Source organism: Falco naumanni, chromosome 13, assembly GCF_017639655.2.
Source record: "Falco naumanni isolate bFalNau1 chromosome 13, bFalNau1.pat, whole genome shotgun sequence".
In the NCBI taxonomy this organism is placed as follows: Eukaryota; Metazoa; Chordata; class Aves; order Falconiformes; family Falconidae; genus Falco; species Falco naumanni.
Genome location: NC_054066.1, coordinates 11,106,193 through 11,123,229, shown reverse-complemented (window position 1 = coordinate 11,123,229; position 17,037 = coordinate 11,106,193). Strand labels below are relative to the sequence as shown.

Below are 17,037 nucleotides of genomic sequence, written 5' to 3'. Positions count from 1 at the left end.
GAAAATGAGGGGCTTTCCATAGGTTGACATGGCATGTCCAGTAAGTCTTCCATGATATGGAAGTACCTTGGGTTGGTTGGAAATAACACATTTTTTCCCTGATGAGAATGATAGTTATGTTCAACATCCTTCTGCATACCTCAGAGCAGTTCCTCTGGAAAACAACAGGGTCAGCACCTACTGAATACCTTAAGACGCTCCAGACCAAGCTTATTTGTATTTACAGGTTATCAATAAGAATGCCGGAAATATTTGAATGATATATGTTTTCTGAGAGAGGTTTCTATTCTGTTTCTGTTCAGTGTTGCATGATTTCCAAGTCAAACACTATGGTACCACCTCTTGAAATCTGGCCTAGGCTTTTTCAAACCAAAGCCTGCTTCATGCTCCTCAGCCTTCAACATCTGAGCTTTTATTCAGCATTCAGCTTGCTGCTCCATGTGATCAACTAAAACTGAGTTTTCAACCTTACATCCCTTGGCCTTTGAATGGCAACTGGGGTGGCTACCTTAAAGAGGAATGATGTTCTAGTTGAATTAGCTGAAAGGTCCAAAGGTGGCATTGCTTGGGTGTTTCTCTGTAAAATTTTCCCAAAGTGAAAACGCTAAAATGCTGAGGATGTTTCTCATTTGAAGTGACTTCTCAAGCAACAACTACAACCTGCAAGAAGCTGCAAGAGTACTTTTTGCTGTAAATAAGCCTGGCAAACTGATGCAGAAAGAAAGTTATTTTGTGCTCGCCTAACCTGGAGGATTGCATTAATAAGCATTAATGGACATGGACACTGGCTCAGTGTGCTGCTGGCTGAAAGGACATATTTTGTATGAAATTGTTAGTTTCATATTCTAGAGTTCCCTTTTCCCAGTGTCTTACCTCCATACACAGAATTTCAGACCTTGCTGATGAACTTTCCAGCATGTCAAGTGTGAGCCCTGTTAGCACCTGTTAGCAGAGCAGTGCAGGCACTGAACCCTGCCAAGCACCCTGAGCCTTCAGGGTGAGTGGCCAAAGTGAGGGCTAGCTCGCAGCCACAGGCAGAGGCCAAAATTGGACCCTCAGCCCTTGGGCTGGGCGCTCACCTGGCTTGCTCTGCCCTCTGCATGTCCCCAGGTTGAACACACATGCTCCATGCAGGTGCCCCAGCATTTCCTTTAAAAAAAAACAGGGCTTAGCTCAAAGTGATTTTCTGTTAGTAGGAAATATTCAGCTCAGATCTTACTATTAATTACAAGTATTCATAAGGACATTATCCAGCAAGCCAGAGGAGACAATTAAAGGACTTATGACTATCTTAGTACATATAGCACCATTCCATTTCCTATATTCTTTGCTCTGTGAGTACTGTGGACAATTTATATTTATTTGTTCAGGCTTCTACAGGCTGCAGAGGCAAGGGTCATAAGCTTGCCATAGGTAGGCACCTCTGCACACTGAAGAATTCATGATCTGTCTTCCAGTTTTTCATTTTGTGATTTTACAGCCTGTCCACTAGCTTTGATGCCTCCACATCTACCAAAGAGTTCACTAGGACAAGGACAGTTTGATCCTTAAAAAAAGCGCAGCGGACTGTGTCTTTGCTAGGGTTCTGCATTTCTTACATACGCTAGGTTTATGCTCCAAAGGGGTGAATCTTGAGAACATAGTTGTTCCCTTCGAGGCTCAGTCTCCTTCTCCAGCTGCCATTGATGGAGGTGGTATAGCAGCCTTTGACGGAGAACAACATGTGGGCATCTCCTGAGACAGAGCGCTCTCTGGCACAGACTACAGCCAGTTTCAGAGCCAACCACTATGAATTTAGGTTTCCATCTAAAACCACTGCATCTTATCTGCTCATTAACAGAGACCAGAACAGCTCTTCAACCTGCAGCATGGTCAGTTTTTTTCATGAATTCCCAGTACAAGTTAAAACATGCTTTTATTCTTCCCAAAACACAGACTGGCTCACCATGACTCTCTATCCCTGGAGGATGAGCTGTTTCTTGGAGGATCGCCTGCCTTTCAGCTCAGGTTAGTCCCTGCCCTGGCTATGCACATCAGGCAGCTTGCAGACAGCACTTACCAGCCAAATGGCAGCTGGGAGCAGAGGGGCAGCTTGGAAAGTGGCATATGGCCAGTGCAAGGGAAGCAAGATGGCTCGAATGCAAAGGGGGAAGGGATTGTGGGCTTTCTATAGCAGTACAGGAACCATATGCTTAGGGTGAGCCCTGCATGGTGCGGATGGTTTGGAGCAAGACAGCTAATAGATCCTTTATCATAGCTAATATTCTGTACTATTTGCATGGGTCAAACAAATTTTGTTCTCCCACAGCTCCCTTGGAAGAAAACCCTGTCCTAACCCTCCTAGGTCAGGTACGAGATGATACCCTTAAAGTAGGATAGGGATCTGCACATGCTATCTTCGCCCTGATCTTGACGCTATGAAGAACCTTTGGTGATGGGGAGTGAACCCAGGAAAGGGCATGAAGGATGCTAGGATTCAAAGCACTTGGCTAGTATCTTCTGGGAGCAGGGATCTGCAAGTACTCCTGCCTTTCCACTGGCCTTCAGGTATGTCAGAGTGCAAAGACATAGGTAAAACTTTTTGATAATCCTGCAGACATGAGAAGTCAACTGCACCAAATGACCATGACGAAAACCACACCTTTTTATGTCATATTATACATGGCGAAACTTCTTAAGATGACTCTTCTTTGGTTTTGGGTTTTTTTTTTTTTCTTAAGAGTACTGCTTGCCTGCATAAAATCAATTTTAGGCACAGATTGTACCTTGGGAAGATAAGAGTTTGAGGTAATAGATTTTATTTTTTCTATTTGGTTGCTGATTTATTATTTGGGCAATGCTGAAAACATGCTAAATGCTGTACAAACATGCCCAGGAGAAAAAAAAAAGGTAAATTGAATCATTTACAGAGAACAGGCTGGTGCAGACTTTCTGCTGGGGTAATCAGGCAAGGGAGAAAGGATTAATGTCTCTGCATTATTAAGCTTTGGTGTGCTTGTCATAACCTTCCACCAGCTTTTGCGTTTATTCACTAAAACCTGGCTACCAGATGGCATTATTTGGCTTTGCCTGTGCTTCTGAGACACCCTAGTATCATCCTGTATTCTATCCAGAACCCCTTGGTGTGTTGTTATACAGTAAGAAGAGTGAGTCTGGCACCTTTCATTAGGAAACCATGCAATAAATAGCATGAGATCCCCAGGAACAAGCTGGTGCTGTTTTAATGCTCATTTAAGTCTAGCATGTTTCTGGCCAACCTTCTCTGGATTTTAATTTATATTATAATTTCATATTTCTATTTTTGTTTCTGAAACTTGTTCTCTTTTTACCTTCCTGCATCAGGAAAAGCAGGCTTAAAAGCTTCAATCAATTAATTTCTCTCCCATTCGTTTTCTGTCTTTATAATTCTAATGCCAGTATTGATTGGAGTTAACGCCTAAATTTTCTAGTACAAATAAAAAGCAAATTGGCCCAAATATATTTTCCATCATCTTCCAAGTATTTATTTCCTGCAGTATTTTTTGATACTCTGCCTCACCCCAGTGATGCCTGTCAATATTTTTGGCTTTTAACACACACTGTACAAAAACATTCAGCAAAACTGATTTCTGAAAACAGAATTCCCCCCCCACTAAGTCTTTATGAAGCAAGTTATGAGGTTAAAAAGTTACAGGGTTTCATAATCAGTTGAGCAATCATCCTCACATACTACTGATAGCTAGATTTTGGTTCTATTTATATTTGTCTTATATTTTCTATTCTGTTAAGTTTGGAGCAACCCTTTGTAGTGCTGACTGCTGCTGTGAGCTAGGTCTTTCATCTCCCAGCTAGCTGAAGTACCTGTGGTGGCTACCTCCAGCCTTATGCAATGCAGAACTGTGTTTTGTAGTCTACAAAGCTGTTTTTAACAATTCTGGGAAACAATCACATCTTTTAAAAGTTCCAGAAGCTCTTTTAAAACAAGCAGCTAGTAAGCTCATAACTATGAGGTTTTATCTGTCAAGACTGGGATAAAAATTCCTAGATGAAAAAAGAAGTTTGCCCCTTCAGCCTCAGTTCTCTTAAGGTAACCACTACAGACTGAAAGATATGTGGCTCGGTGTAAGATTAACTGAAGGATGCCTTTAGACCTCATATTCGTTGAGTGCTCAGACTAGGCAGTGAATCCTGAGTTGCTTCTGGCTGTGGCCATGTAGACAGGCCCTGAGCCCTCACTGCCTCTCCAGCTCTTCCCCACAAATGCCCCTCCTTTGGAGTGAGACCAGGACTTTTGCAAATACTGGCTGCACTGACAAAGTGTGTCCATAGGGCATGGGCTCTGCATTAGGAAAATCCCTCAGTGGGATCTATTTAAGATTATTTCATGATTGCTTTTTATTACCTAATATTAAAGGTGTAAAAGGAAAGTTTGTGGTCATTTGCCTGTATGTGAGGGAGAACTTTGATATCTTGCTGTCATGGGTTCTGTTGTCTCTTACAGTAAACCTCTTTAGAGAGGGCCTGGTGCAAACTACAGAGCCTGTGCACTTCCACACACATTTGCCTTTGCCTCTGAGCTGAATTCCATTTTCTGCAGCTAAAGCTTGAGGACCTCAAGGTACGGTTACAACATCTTAGGGCTCCACAGTTCCCTTTGGCAGTGCCTCCAAGTAATGGCTTTTGTTCTGTCAAGCTTGAAAGGACTTGGAGTTAAATTGCACATAGATATCTGAAGATGAAGCAGTGAACATAGTGAGTATCTGTAGCCATTCAGTCACAGTATTTCCATAATGCAATTGCTTACCCATTTAGTTAAATGATGTATCTAAGCAAAATACGTCTCTGCACCAATAAAATATTCTACATATTAAACCATATTTGTCACATACTCTTGGATTCTTCTAGTGATACTAGAGAAACTCCAATGACATGAAGCGTAGAAATAAACATTTTTAATTGGGTCATATGTTCTCAGTGTTTCTATAGGACTGGGTTCTGCCACAAAGAAATCACCTGTGCTTGAATATGCACTAATTTTTCTCCTTTTGTAATCCAAAATGGAACATAGGACAAAGGTAAATACCCTTCTGACATATACCACAGTACAAACCATTTCTTGAAAGAAGGTATCACAGATGTTGCCCTCTTTTTTCTCTCTCATGGGATAGTTAAGTGCATCTTTTCTTTTTTTCTCAGTGAATAAATTATAAATTCTTAACCTGTTGCACTTTTTAGGTAATTTAGACCAGCTTCTTATTGACACCATATATGACCCAATGACAAATAAGATGTCAGATATTTATGTTGATACACTAGCCATATGAGGCTTCCTGTAGCTTTTATTTGTTAACTTCTTCTCAAGTCTGCAAGGTAGGTCCTGCAGTTACAGACCTGGTTACCACAGGTATGTTTGCCTAATTCTTTGCCTTGCTTGCAGGATAGTGTGTTCTAGGCAGCAAAAGGGCCTGGTGGGAAGATCAGCATTCGCAGCTGAAACCAAAAGACACATTTGTTGCATCTGAAGACCCTGCACTAGAGAAGCAGCTTTTGGTTTCATTATTATCTATGCAGCAGAGGAAAGGTTTGCATTTGTTCACAGAGTTTGTGAAGTTGCACAATTAACATCAATCAATAAATCTGCCGTTTAGGAGCTCTCAGGAAACTGAAAGTTGCGTTAACTTTGTTCTCCAAAATCAGTGACCCTAGCAAAGACCTGATGAGATACTCCTGCTGCTGGTGAACATCATTCACACAAGCAGGGAGAAAGCGGTGTAGTCAGGCCCTGGGCTGAGCCCCATATGTGCTACAAAGTTCAGTACAACAGCCCTCACACTTTGCTTCTCTTTAGAAGCCGCTGTGCCATTGCCTTTTAGTCCCCTTATATAATTTACAGTGGGTCGTGTCTCATTGTGCTGTCTTTGCAACACAGCTCCCTTTAGAGATGCAAAAGCCTGCTTTGCTGAAGACACATATACAAACCCCTCATTAGGACTATATAAAAGGGCCAAGAAAGTCTCCCAGTGCACTTAAAAGGAGGTTTTACCATTGACGTCAAGGAGGCCAAGTTCCCACCCCTTTTCCAAGCAAGACTAAAACACTGAGGTCAGGTGACGGGTACACATTATGCAAGAACTACAACCACCAGGACAGAAACACAGTAGGCTGCCATGTAAGTTTTTGGCGTAACAGGATCAATGAGAACCAATGCAGTTTTATGAGCATATATTTACCTATACATGTCACCATTTTGAGGCAGAGCTTATGTGTCTTAGGGAAGCACTGCAAAGTTCCCACACCTTGTTATATAGATGTTTTAAAATTTGCCGTGCATAGTAAATACATTCAGAAAGATTTATTTTAAAAGTTGCCTTTCCAGCTTTTTCTAACGTTAGCTCTAAGCAAACATGCAAACAAAAGCCTTACAACCACACGTGGAGATATGAGCGAGTAGCATTTAAACCACCTGTCCAGGGAGCTACTTTGGGCTGTGAGATGTGCCAGCAATGGAAAGGTCAGAATGAAGATGCTGGCAAATGGATAGGCAGGGTCATATCTTAACACGGAATACAACTGTGCTAATATGTCAACCCTTTGGCTCCCCTGTCAGTCTGAGTCCTGGGACTGCTGCTGGGGTTGGGAATGGCAGACAGCAGCAGCACGGTCCCTTCTGCAAGCTGACGTGTATGAGTGGCTGATTAGCCATTTGTGCTCCTTGGGTGTGACTGGGTGGCATCTGATGAATTGGAAGGAGCAAGGTGTGCTCAGCTTTTGGAGCGGAAAACATGAGGGCAGAAAGAGCAGAAGGAAGACACCTTCTCCGACAGCTCTGGTGGTATCACAAAGCCAGCAGCACTCAGATGCATTCAGGGAGTGCACAGACCCCACACAGAGACAGGAGGCTGCACAGGTGAGGCAATCAAATATGTGACCTGGAGAACCCACATTCAGGAGAGAAATCACAGAATATTATCAGTTCTGAGAAAGTTCTAATCTCATTTCTCATTTCTAATCTGATGAGGAGTGGCACACACTAGCATACACCAGGACAAATGAGTAGGCTAACACTTTCCCAGTTATCTTCTAGGGAAGGCCTCTTCCTGAAGAATCCTGGACTGCCTTAAGTAGCAGGGTGATACAGTCATCCATGGCACAACGACGTTGCAGTAAAAATTGATGAATAAATCAGAGAGAGGTATCACAACTGGCAAACTCATCAGCAAATGTCAGAGGTCCTTCCCCATAACCAGACCTTTCCCAATGCTGAAACAAAAGAAATGGCCAGAAATTTCTGACTAAATAGATTTCCATGGATTAGCCTGCATTTTCAAAGCACAAAAATTTCTGAAGTACAGATTCAACAAGTTTGAAATGTGAATATTCCTTTGGTGCAGATCACTTCCAGCCAGAGAGAAAAGGGAAAACCAGTGACTCAAAAAATGTGATTTTTTTTTCCTTCCAATTTAAAATAGACAAATGCAACAGTTCTGTTTTGTGATATTTTCCAAAGACCATATTTTATGTGTTCCAGAGTGGAACAAAAAGAATTTGAGACCTTTAAAGTTATCATAGAATGAAACTTTTGTTCTCTGGCCAGTTATATTAAGCAGTCTTGAAGTTACAAGAAATGCCTTCAGAAATTAGATATGTAAAGGAAAAGAGGGGCACAGGGAGGTGAGAAACATTGCTGTATGTTTAATTCAGGAAAACAGTGGTCTGCTGTCATTTCTGTGATTCCAAGAACAGTAGTATCTTAAGGAAAACACGTAAAATCTTTGGAATGGAATAACCTTAGATAGGTGAGAACCCACCCATAGAGCATTTAATAATATCCTAGCAGAGAGATAGAGTATTTTTTTTTTTTAAAGTTGCCTTTATCTCTCTCCAAATAGCTGTGCAGATGCATAGCCCAACCTCGCAACTTTGCAAACAACACTTGTGAATAGTTGATAAATTCTGCAAAAGCCAATGTCTCCTCTAGATTTGCAATAAATTGAGACTGGAATTTATTAGATTAATAATTACAGTTTGGCTGTCAAATGCTGAAAGCCAGAGACTTCTTTTCACTGGAAAAAAATGTAAGATGGTCCCTTTTAAACATTTTCATGTTTCTGAAAAGAACTTTGACGCTGTTTCTGCAGCTTATGAAATCATTATTTCTGGAGGAGTTATCATCGCCTTGTAGTTCACCAGCTGCCTAGCCCTTCGGTATTGGCTTGCCTTTAAAAGAAGGCATCAGAATCAGCAAAAACCCCTGCAATGATTGTTAGTAGAATTTCCCAATGTAAATACAAGGAATGAATCAGAATATGGAGTTCAATAAAACAGAGTAGTGATCAGGATAGATGACAGGCTTGCTGCCTTTCTTTCAGTGCTTATCCTGAAGCTGCTATATTGGCTAGTGAAGCTGAAAGCCCTTTGGGACTGAGGATGCATCTTGTTAATGTCTGTAAAGTCCTTGTCACATTTTCAGCTCTGTGTTATTATTAAAGCCAAGTTGCAGATTCCAATGCTGTACAGAAAATGAAATGCTTATTAAAAGGAACAGTACTGTGAAGCTCAAACACAGTGTCTACCTGCTTCATACCATTTAGACAGTGTGTCCTTGTGCCTTGTTTGTACAGAACAGAGAATCCCTGATCTGCAGGTGAACAGTCCTTGCAATTGCCCACACTACAAATGAAAGCATTCTTCAAATGAAACAAGCGGGGAGGCCCTATAAATGTGTTATACTGTACTGAGAGAGACAAAGATATGCACTATGAATTTATTTTTGTTAACAGTCAGAGAAATAATGCTAGTTATTTTAACTCACCCTTGGAGTTGCTGCTCTGAAGGAATGTGCTAAATGCTGTGCATTTCTCATGTGTCTATTTGAATATGAAGATTCAACAGCATGAGGCTACATCTGTTCTAAAAAAAAAGATCAGTGCTTGGCATCTTGATGTGTGCTGTGCTACAATTCATCAGATTCCTTGTAATGTAGCTAAGATCTACATTTTTAATATTGGCTAGTAGTGCCTCCATTTTTGGGTTGTTAGCCTAAATTGCCTTATAGATGTTGGATGTTCTGGGAGTGAGTACTCTGCTGCTTTGAAAAGCCTTAAATGAAAAATCCAATATTATTTTGGGAGGCACTCCAGAATTATCAGTTGCCTAAATACATGAATATTTCAAGTGGTCCTGAAGATAATAGTGCTTGAAAATCTCATGCAATAATATTCTGAGATGTTGTAGAGCTTACTTCCCATTATATCTTTCAGCATTGATTAAATACTATTTGATACTTCTTCCAGAGTCCATGAGAGGCTCTACAAGACTTTAAAATACCTTGATTTGGAGCTGCTTAGTCACTTCAGAAGCCCTGTTGCTCAGTTTGAATATATAGCAAGTTCAGGTTTTTTTCAAAGGCAAAAAAAGCAGCACACTATTTTTTCCATGGGTTCAAATTTTGCAAGTCATTCCAATACTTTTAGATAATGAGGCTGGAATAGTCTGAACAAGTGCAGCGAGCAGTGTTTAGTACCACACAGAATTAAATTAGGGACTACACAGAAACAGCTTCCTTTGAACTTGAAAGCCACAATAAATAAATAATCTCCCGAAGAGCTTCAGTTTAGCACAAAAAAACAGAGAAGCAGGTGCTGATAATTTTATCTATGTCAAGCAGTAGTTTAGTTAACTGGCTTCACTTTTGGGTTGCAAGGGATGCAACAACCCACCAGTGCAACATGTGAGATGTTACATGCATTTCACCCAGCATTAGGTATCTAAAAATGGCATGTGTAAGCTGGTTGTTTGTGTTGCCTCACTACTCACTGCAAAGAGACTGGCATATGAGGGATGTCTAAGGGAGGCTGCAATGAATAGCACTTTTGAGATAGTGCAGTTATTTGAGAGAAATCTCTGCCTGGATTTGCTAAAACCCAGTATAATTCAACTTTTAAGCACAACCAGCTCCTTTGGAAGAGATGCATTTCCATTACTGTCTTAACTGTTTTATTAGGTCAGTCCTGCACGTGGACGTTTGCATCTGGTAGAATCTGTGCGGCTGAATTCACCTGCAAACACACTTCCTATCACTTTTAGAAGTCATTTGTGTTCAACTTTTTAAAACAGAAGTTTCAAAGCTGCATCACAGAGAATTTGTGGAAACAAAATTTTAAACTGGCACATGTGGGATCTGCTTCATAAATGCTTAAATATGTAAAAAAGTACTGTGTGACTTCTGATGAATAACAACTGAGCAGCACAGCTTGACTTTCAAATATTCATAATCAATTCATTAAATAAGGAATGAATGGAAGAAAATTATGATCACAGATATTGCACAAACAGAAGGGAAAGCTAAATGACAATTCTGATGTGTCCTCTGAATATTTTCATGAGAAAACTATATTAATATTTAATGCATGTATTACCTTTTTCAGTCAGCTCTAATTTAAGTGAATTTCATTCTCTGTGAAATGTCTGCTAATAGAATACTAATGCTACTAATAGTTGCTTGCCGTACTTGGGGAGGCAGGAGTTAATATTACAAACGTCTGTGTCTAAAGATGTTATTCTTAACACTGAATTAGAGAATGTTGTAACCATGTAAATTTATAAACTAGCACAATAGAAATGGAAGCAGTGTGTCAGAGTGAGCTATTTAATCTATCTACATAAATACGTAATCTCACAGATGGCAAACAACCCCAGATTTGAGAAACAGACTGTGAGCAATACTGATACTAGAGAAAAGCACGTCCCTAAACCGGCAAAAGCTGGGGTGTCTAACAGCAAAGTCAATACACCATGTTTCTAATTAGACTGAGCTGCCAAAGACCTGCCTTGAACTGCTAGCTAATTTTCCCAGGTCTGTGACCCACTCTGTGATGGAAGGCACTGCTGCCTCCCTTTGTGCACCCCAGGGTCTTTTCTGTATGGGCTACTGAGCGATTCCTGCCAAGGGTCTCCAGCCTGATGAACAGGGGAACCTTCCACAACTTGGGCAGTTCCTGATGGTGCCCAGCCCTCCCCCTTCAGGGCTGGCACTCCTGAGCCTTTCTGATGCTCAGGCCTTCCAGGACTGATAGTAGAACTGGCCCTCAGGAGCTTCCTTGCCTTCAACTGTATGTTTCAAGAACAGATACTTGCCACCTCAATTGTTTTGGCTCAATCCAGTTCAACAGTACCTAATACTTAAGGAACACCCTAGTAACTACACCTTTGGAAAAAGAAAAGCAAACTGCATGCAGGATCTGCTACAATTCCTTGATGTGAGGAGACATTTCACTATTTCATACCACTTCTATGCAACATAGTATTTTCATTCCAAGAAGAACAAGGAAAGAAAAAACATTTACAGAGTTACCAAAAAGTTCATGAAGAAATGAAGGGCACAGCCATACACTGACATGCTAATATAATACATACAATTAAAGGAACCGAAGGCTTAATGAGTGCACTGAAGAAAAGTTATTTTAAATGCCTGATGCTAATGGTTTCTCAGTCAGCTTTCTGATATCTATGGAAATGACTGACTTTAAAAAAATGCTTCTATGCAAGTTTAAATAAGTTTTAAAACAAACTTCTCTACGATAGTATGAGTGATGGTCCTAGGTCAATTAATCTGCAAAGATATAGCTAACTGGAGCAAGAAACACCAATCACATGGGAACAAGAAAGATCTTTAAATGTTTGAGCATGAAGAAATACAACCAGGCTTGCTGCACCAGTGTGTTGAAGACTTCATTGCACTGCAAGGCTCACTTTTTAGCTAAGCCTTTGCTAAATTTCTTTCCTAAGTCTGGTTTACCAAACAGGATAAGCTGAACAAATTTCATTTAAATAAAAAAAAATAATGAATGGGATCTACTTTCTATTGGGGTTGAGATGAACCACCTCAGTTAATTCCTTACCCATGGCACCTCTGTCTGATGCCAGCCTTAGAGGGAGACAGGCCAATGCTTTAGCAGACAACAAAACCTCTTTTCTTAAGACATTTCTTCTCACACTAGGAAAAAAAAAAACCCAACAACAAAACCTGCTGGTTTTTCTTTCATTGTATATTTAAAATAAACCTTCTGTCCTTCCTGGGGCAACTCCTGCTTCCAAAGCTGTCTCCCTGGGAGTGAGATTTGGTGTTAATGCTGTTTGAGGGCAAGGAGGAAAGGCAGGTGACCTGGGAGCCAGGCAGAGCTCTGGCACAGGGGTCAGCAACACCTGTCACAGGTGGCATGTGCCACGGCTGGGAGCTGAGCATCCCTATTATGGGCACCATGAGCTGTTGTGGGTGGGAAGCTCCCTCCCTGTGCAACAGTGGGTGCCCACAAACCCACTGATGAGCAGCACATCCTAGCTGCCACTAGCTTTCACCTGGGTTCAGTCCCTGAACTGGGAAGGAAAATAGTCTGGCCAAGCAGCACTGAAAAGTTGCCAGAATCTGCTCTAAAACACAGAAAGGGGGTTTTACGCTTTACGTGCTCTACCATTCTCCCATCCTCATGCATTCAGGGGATATATGGATACAGGGTGGTGCTAAATCCAGACTCCTTCCTGGGGGAGAATGTGCTGGGAAAGCAATAAACCCATCCTAGAGACAGGCATAAATGTGGCCCACAACCTGAATACTGGAGGATTTGGGCATTTTCTTACTTTTTACCTCACTTCAATGCTATTTAAGCATGGAAATGTAATAAGTCAACGCAGTGAGGGTTAGTCCTGGTGTCTGAGTATCTGACAGGCTGACAGTCCTTAGCCTTCTTTTTAGCTGCTGTATGTAACTGATCTTAAATCTGAAGAACTACTGAGTTACAGACTGAGCCACTTTTGTTTATATCAGACTAGATTTACAGGAGGCACATGTTCAAATTCTGGAGAATTTTGGGAGATCCTCGAGGTGTTCCCTCTCTTTCTTAGTCTAAATGCCAGCAAATTCCTCTTAGAACTGAGAGCTGTTTTCATAGTGTTACCCTGTTTAAGTACATCCACTTTACCTAGATCAGATCATATTCAGAGATGAGTAACGTACTGAGAAAGTAAGTTTCTAAACAGGCATTTTGTTGTACAGAGATTCTTTATAGAACCATGATCTTTCTGCGCATCATATTGCTTGTGAGGGATTAATGGTAATGGCTGCAGTGAGATCTGAGGGCTTGTCATATTTATGGCTGTAGAAAAGGAGAGACTTTCTGCACAATGGTTGGTGGATGACACTGAGCACTTTATTCATAGTGTTAGGACACTGCCCATAAGAGCTGAGCCTTTTTCTCCCCTCTTTCTTGAGCACATGAAGTGCTCTGCTGAGAGCAGGAAAACAAATTAGGTCATTGACCTTTCCCATGACCTTGACACAAATTCCAGTTTGCATTGACCAGCAGAGCGCCTACTTGAATGGGACCTGTCCTGTCCCCTTTCTCACCCTGTCTCACCCATTTCAAAGTGGTAGAAACAGAATAGAAAACCAAAGCTCAGATAAAAAAGGGGGATTTTTTAATAACAAAACCTCTTGGGGCCTTCCTGCCTTCCTAATTTAAGGAAACTAAGTTATTTCATTCTAATACTGATATTTAGCAATGTTGACAGCTCTAATACATTTTAGCTCCTTCAGATCATATTGTTAAGCCAACTCACTTTTACAAATTAAGCTGAAAAAATACAGATGCCATAACTTGTGAGTCTGATAAGTAATGACAATTGTGCTTGCATTTAAACACAAAGTGCATTTAATTCCTTCTTGTGCTGCATTCTCTAGTCAGAGAGCACCCAAACATTTTATAGCAAGAATTAGATCTTAACAGTTTGTTGTATGGGCCACCTCTCGTGTCAAGGGAGACCAATACAGATCACTTCTCCTGCCTGTTGGTTAACTACCAGTAGTACGGCAACTACAGTTGTTTATGTCAAGTTCCTTATAATAAAAAAAATATTTAGGTGCATGTCTTCTAAAATAAATAGGCGTGTGTGTGTAAGGAAGCATTCAGTTATGGCCAGAGCTTTGTGATCATTTAGACTGGGGCCTGTAAGATCCAGGGCACAGGCAGCTATGTGGGCACCAGAAGCAGTTGGTTTCTGTAGCTCTTTACAAACTGTGTGTAAAATTTCTGTAACTGGAAAATCTCCTACACACTCCCTGTCTAGTCTTAGTTCTAGGCTGGGAGTAAATAAATGTGTAGAGGTGTTTTCCCAGGAGTAGGTATTACACCAGTGCTAATGAGGGAATAAGACCCATTTAGCTTCACTCCTCCCCTAATGAATCCATGCTTTTGTAGGTTTGCCCAGACTTCATGCCAGTAATTGCTCCTTCACTAGGAAGGGAGCTTGAAAGGGACTGGGAGTGTGGTATAGGGTCATTAAGAAAGAAGAAAAATTTTGTAGCTAATCGTAATGCAGTTTAATCGACAGAAGTGAAGAGGAGGGTCCAGACCCATGTGCATAGCCAGATCTTTCAACACACTTCAGGCTACTAGTTGGTTTTGGATCACAATTTGAATGTGTGTGATGACCAAGAAAAAAAGTGTTTTTCAAAGCATTCATCACAAGTCTAATTTGATCTCCTGTAAGTCAATAATGAATTCTTGGATTTCTGTCAACTGAAGCAAAGTTAAGCCAATGCTAAACAGTTCTGAAAAACTTGCCCAAAAATCTTATCCAGCCATTCAATGCCGATTAAGGATCTGCCTGTATAAATTCACAAGCAATGCAGATATGCAGTTCCAACATGCAATTGTGCTCTCTGCACAAACAGGACAGGGTGGTTTATGTGCAGTTAGCAAAATGGACACATCTCTGATCCTTTTAAAAACAGGCATTTGATTTATTTTCATGAAGAATTCAAGTATATGCTCAGCACATATATAAGCCATTGCCCACATATTTTTACAGAGGGGAAGAAGGCTAGCATAAAACATTTTTTGTTGTTAGGTGACTTTTCTTGTTTATGAAGACATTTTTCTTCAGCTATGCAACCTTAAGGATAAAAGAAGGCTCTATTTCACAGAAAAGCTTTGTGCTCTGTTTAAGATTATCTTGAAAGTTAGTCACTATTTTGTTGCTTTAAATAATTATGCCAGCTGCAAACCATAAAGATTAAATATATGATCCTAGCCTGAGCAGAAGGTTAATCTCCTACAAAAGGAGATGAGCCAAAGACTACATCAACTGAAGTAGGGATTTCAGTATTGCTCCTCAATTTTATAAGGAAGGTGTTCATATACAATCCTGGCAGAAAGACAGACAGATGAGGAAGGATGATACATGCATGACCTGTCATGGGAATTTTGGATGAACTGCATGATTTAGCTAATTTTTAAGAAACAGGAAAGGAAAACTTGATTAGGAGGAAGTTGGAAATCAGATAAGCAACTTTTTACAGAAGGGTTGATGAATTTTACAAATTACTTAAATAGAAATCATCACAGCTATTAATATCCAATAGCTAAGTAAGAGCTCTTTAGAAATAGAGAAAACAGGAGCCGGTGATTGTGTATTTAAAGTAGAAATTACTTATCTGTCCATAAGTTGTCCCTGGAGACCTGTGCACTTCTCCTTGGTGAGCAACATTCAATTTCTTATCTGTGAGTTTACCCTAACATTTCCAAACCAGAGGGAAACAGCATTTCTTGCTCAGTGTTTGAGCGGCTGCTTTCTCCTTGGCCCCAAGCTAGGACTGCTTGTCAGGAGAGCTCTGTGAGCCGGCTGTGTCTCAGTGGCTCTGTGGACACACCAGGAGGACAGCTCTGGTTTTCAGCTCCCAAACTGTTTTTCAATATGCAGCAGAAGCTTGCTGCCATTCAACTTAGAGCCCTTTCCTCAGCCTTTTTCCTCTGCCATACTGTACCATGCATGCTTTGTAAACATTTTCAGTCATCATTGCAATAAAAAAAATGAAGCTTTATAGTAACAAAATACTTATTTGTCTCCTTAAGTGCTTGCCTACAATTGAGCTTAATGATGCTGCACTTTCTTGTGGTCTCTCATTGCCTAGAGGGTACTTTGTATTGATTAAGTCATTGTGTAGGTCTCAGTAACAAGGAACCACATACAATGCAGACTAGAATAGGAAAAAACTTGCTCAGGTGGAAAAACACATTTATCAGAGTAATGAAACTTTTGATTTGGAGAATCATTTAGAAGAAATACAAAAAGAAAGAAATTTAGTGCTTAAATAGAAGAATTTCCTTTGTGGAAAGCATAGGGATATACCCACTCAGTTTGTTCTCTGTCCTTTCATAAACAAACTGACCAGTCCCATCACAGAATACAAAATATTGCTAAATACGCACTGTGTCAAGTTCCAGTGAGCATGTATAATATATGCAACACTTATCTAAATTCCAAAATAATAGTTTTGTTCCAGTTGTAGTTATCAACAAATGTTATCTCAAATAAATCTATTTGTTTTTAGAGAATGTTATAGATAATTAATAAACAAATGTTATGTCATAAATGACAAAAAGTAGTCCAGTCAAACTATTATGTTTATATATTTAATCAATGATCAGAGAAATAGGGCCTATCATTTGTATTGGTATGACAAAGTAAAATATTCAAAGAGACGTTTGAATACTTTAAACGGGCAAGGGTTAAGAAATTTCTTCCATTCCAACTCCAATATAAAGAAAACTCTTTCAACTCTGTGGAATTTTTTCCCAGAGAACAATTTTTCTAATGTGCTTAGGGTAGTCATGTAAGAAAAAGGTAATGAAAAAAATATGTAAGGAGTCTCAAAAAATATGTGGACACCATCACCAAAGAGCCCTTCAGGTTCCCTTCTCTCCACAGGCACCAGACCCCAAGCCTGACCACCAGGCTCCCCACAGCGAGCGTGGGAGCACAGGCATCTCTGATGGGATGCAGGATGGCAGGCAGGGAGCCGCCTTGCACAACCCAAAAGGAAGCAATATAGACAAAAAGCCTGGGGAAAAGTCTTATGTTACTGCCTTTCATGTACAAGTTTACAGGCCGGTGCTCTCCACTAAAAAGCAGCAGCAATTTCAGCTTTCCTTTCTTTGATGGCGATTTCTTGAAGCAAGCTGTGACTGACAAAAATATTCCTTAGATCACGTTGGTGTCCTC

General features: G+C 40.5%; 1 long non-coding RNA gene across 1 annotated transcript in view; it reads right to left on the bottom strand.

Moving 5' to 3' along the window:
- Window positions 1-11,998, bottom strand: part of LOC121097022 — a 95,766-nt gene extending 83,768 nt beyond the window's left edge. Inside the window, exon 1 of the long non-coding RNA XR_005830746.1 lies at window positions 11,880-11,998. This is a non-coding gene — a long non-coding RNA (uncharacterized LOC121097022). The remainder of the gene's footprint in view (window positions 1-11,879) is intronic.
- Window positions 11,999-17,037: the final 5,039 nt, after the last annotated feature.